Genomic DNA, 4,398 nt, shown 5'->3' with positions numbered 1-4,398 from the left:
AGAGAGAGAGACTGTTAAAACTTTGATGTTGGAGGTTTGTTGTTGGAGGTTTAACACAAATCCGTTTTTCTGAGTAGAAAATGATATTTTTGATATACAAATATACTAACATGGAGGTTTTCATCAATAAATTGTATTTATGAGAAAAAATTTAAAAAAATTTGGGGTCCCCACAATTTCAGGATCTCATGGATGTAGTGGTTCATGACAATTAGGGGTTGTGGGGACCTGACAGTTAGTTATGGATGTATTGGCTCCTGACAGGCTTCTGATGTGACCCTTGAATTACAAGCTTTTTGGAGAGAAAAAAATATTTTCATCATACATATTGGCTGGGTGGTGTTTTTTCCACCTCAAAATGTAAAAAATGAAAAATTAAAATTTTTCACTTTTTAGGGCCCACCTAAACATGAGAATGGTTTGCTGATGTGGAAGGGAGATATGGTGGGAGTTAATGAGGAAAGAGATTTCAAACTGACAAGAAAGATTCAATTTGAGAGTGAAGATAAAAAATTCAAAAAGTAAGAGAGAGTAGGAGAAAAGTCAAAAAGTAAGACAGAGAGTATGAGAATATTCCCTTTAAAAAGTGAAACTAGGGAGGTATGGCTGATGTGGCAAGGCAAAAAAATAGGGGTCATCATAGCCTTTGTCTCCCTTAAGCCCAGCTTTTTAAACTCTAATCCCTTAAAATTAGGAATCTGTAAAGGAGGCCCTTTTGGGTCCAAAAAATTCCTAATGTGGTAGAACTCGTTGACGGAGCCACCGCTAGACCCATTGGTCTATTGAAGGATTTAAAAATAAAGATCCTTGGAACCACCTTCTACCACACCTTTGTGGTGATGAACTTTGGCCGTTAGCCAGTTTTATATGACTGCATCCTTGGGCGACCATTCATGAGGGAAATTAAAATGATCCACGACGGCTGGGATACCGACCACATCTACATTCAAAGGAAAGATTAGATAGTTAAGATCAACCTACACACATGGAAGGTACATCCCATGAGTGGTAGACCCTTTGCAGAGGACTCAATAAAACAACTACCAGATCCATTGCAGTCCACCCGTGTCAAATGTGACATAAAACAATAGATGATGAAAAGGATAACGAGGAATGTGCATCTCTTTGAGAGCTACAAGACTTAGAGAATTGGTATCCTTGCTACCTTGGACATACTTGCAAGATGCACGAGAACCAGGTTTACGAGAGCTGATGGGTAGGAGATCACATCTCTCTACATGCTTAGTACTGCATACCTGCCTGACATCACTACTCATGTACTTGAACAAGCCAATAAAGCGGAACCCTCATGGGGAACATGCTCACACAAAACTCCTAGCCTGATGGATTCCCTAGGCAAGAACGCTATGTTTTCCCTATCGATTCAAACACCCCCACAGGCTAAAATATGTAGGTTCAACTAAATATGGCAAAAGGAGTTCATAAACAACTCTCTCCTGGTCCACACAACCACCCCCAAGCCAATGGAACCCATTGACCCAAACCCAAACACGAAAAGCTTTGCCGCTCTTCATGCAAAGCATGCAATAAGAAGTTAGTGGCGCTGGTGGAAAAAGAAGCCAAAAATTTGATAAAAGAAGAAAGCACTAAGGTAGAAGAGACCAAAAAAGTTCCAAACACTTCAAAACCTTCCACATGGCGATAGATTTATGCAATATGACTCGGCTCAAAGGTCCCACACAAACGGACAACCAAGAACCTCATATGATGGTCCAGCCAAGGTGAAGGTAGCAAGACCAAGCGAAGACTCGAGACTAGTACATTGGGGATGACCTCTCTACCAAGGAAGAGACCAAGCTCATCGCTCTAGTCACAGAATTCCAGGATTGTTTTTCCTAGAAGTACATGGATATGAAGGGTGTACCTCCCAAAGTAGTCAAACACACCATTCCATTGATGGAGCGAGACCGGTCAAGCAAAGGCCTTATCCTATGAATCAGAAGTATTCCAAGATGGTCTAGGAAGAAATCGATAGGCTCATTGACACCGGATTCATCTACAAAATAGAGCACACAGAGTGGGTATCAACAATAGTGATAGTGCCTGTAAGATTCCTCCCCCAACCCCTTTTTTGATGTCTAGTATCTTCCCCTGTAATCAACCCTCTTCAGAAATATAAAGACCTTGTTGCTAACTATTTTAGCCTAGAGAGAGAAAAATTATTCTAGAGAGAGAATATTCAGATTTTGAATATTTTTGGATAGAAAAATATCTCTTATAATTCAGATGAGTTCCCCTGAAACAGAAATTCAAAAAGAATTTTCCAATGTGCAATTGGAATTAATTGGAAATAGGTATAAAGAACCTTAGTCTAAGGGTCTAGATTTTCAGAAATTTTTGGATTATGGTCCAATTAAGGTTCCTATGGGCCAATAGCATCAATCCATGTGTAGGGAGGAGATAAATCCAATTTGTAAAAGAAGATACCCAAAAATGAGTAAATGCTCACATAAGATGAAGAGTTGAAAATGTACAAGGTTTATTAGTAAAAAACTATGAGCAATATTAAAAATATGAGATATTTTGGGTATCCAAAAATGAGTAAATGCTCACATAAGATGAAGAGTTGAAAATGTACAAGGTTTATTAGTAAAAAACTATGAGCAATATTAAAATGATTCCATTATGACACATATGTAAGGAAGGGGAGTTCTTTAAAGAAGGTGCATATTTCACATAAGATGAAGAGTTGAAAATGTACAAGGTTTATTAGTAAAAAAACTATGAGCAATATTAAAATGATTCCATTATGACACATATGTAAGAAAGGGGAGTTCTTTAAAGGAGGTGCATATTTCACATAAGATGAAGAGTTGAAAATGTACAAGGTTTATTAGTAAAAAAAAACTATGAGCAATATTAAAATGATTCATATGTAAGGAAGGGAAGTTCTTTAAAGGAGGTGCATATTTCACATGCTTGAATGAGTTTTAAACTCATAAAAATTGAGATATTTCATCTCTCCTCTCTCCTCATTCAAGTCTAGTTCCAAAAAGTTAGCTTAACTGACCTAAAAATGGTCAAATATTGACCAAACTGATTTAGAAAATTCTAGAATCAGTTTGTTTGGTTAGGAGCTCAATTTTTCCTATAAATAGAAGCCTCCCCCTTGTTGAAAAATAGATAGTGTTTATGCATCGTTACTCTACTCCACCTAAGCCAAGAACTGTGAATTCATTTAATAATTCACTAGTTTTTGGAGCTTCCCTCTTTCTTCAATCCCCATTAGTGGCTCCATCAACATACTTAACCAATTGATTGGTTGGGGGCCTCTACCGTGAACAAAGAATCAAGCAATTTGTAAGGTAATTAGTGAATATTGATCTTTTCTATAATTTCTCAATGTTTCTCTCTTCTCAACCCCTCTCAAGCTTGAGAAGCTTAATTGGTATGGTTTTTTAAATGCTATTGAAGTTAATTGGTGAATAGTAGTGAAGAGTTACATAATTTAATAAATGCTATTGAAGTTAATTTTCATTTATGTTTAAATTCTAATGGTTTTTATGTAATTTCTCTCTCTCACTCAAGAAATGGTCATACTCATGAACCATTCTCAATCCAAATCAAGCTTTTCATAAAGCTTTTCCTTAACCCAAGATTAAGCTATGCTTGAGGCCAAATTAATGGCTTTTTTCTATGCTTTTAGTTTATGTATATTGATGATTCAATCCATTATGGATTAATGATCAAATTAGAGATCATCTTAATTATTTCCTTAATGATAAGCTTTATCCCTTAGAAAAATTGAGATTTATCAGTCATAGCAGCGGAGCTATGGCAAATTTTTTATAAAAATTATGCATAAAATAATTTCATTCAAAGCATAAAAAGAGGACTTCCTACCATATTCTAGGAATTATCATCCTAGATTAATTGAAAGATATTCATTGTAATCATAGAGAAATTGATTTTTATATTATGCATCATTGATTTTCATGCATAGAGCTATGCATAAACGATTATTATTTTAACATAAAAGTGTTACTTTTATCATAATTGGATTTCTTGCATAGAGGTATGCATAAAAGATTATTATTTTAACATAAAAGTGTTACTCTTATCATAATTGGATTTCATACATAGAGGTATGCATAAAAGATTATTACTTTAACATAAAAGTGTTACTTTTATTAAATTTTAATTTTCATACATAGAAGTATGCATAAAGGAAAATTTTTTATATCAAAAGTGTTACTTTTATCATTTTTAATTTTAGTGCATAGAAGTATGCATAAAGGAAAATTTTTATATCAAAAGTGTTACTTTTATCATTTTTAATTTTCATGCATAGAAGTATGCATAAAGAAAAAATTTTTATATCAAAAGTGTTACTTTTATCATATTGGATTTCATGCATAGAGGTATGCATAAAAGTTG

This window comes from Cibotium barometz, chromosome 30, assembly GCF_041138505.1.
Source record: "Cibotium barometz isolate CiBa-2024 chromosome 30, ASM4113850v1, whole genome shotgun sequence".
Classification (NCBI taxonomy): Eukaryota; Viridiplantae; Streptophyta; class Polypodiopsida; order Cyatheales; family Cibotiaceae; genus Cibotium; species Cibotium barometz.
This window is presented reverse-complemented; position numbering follows the sequence as displayed.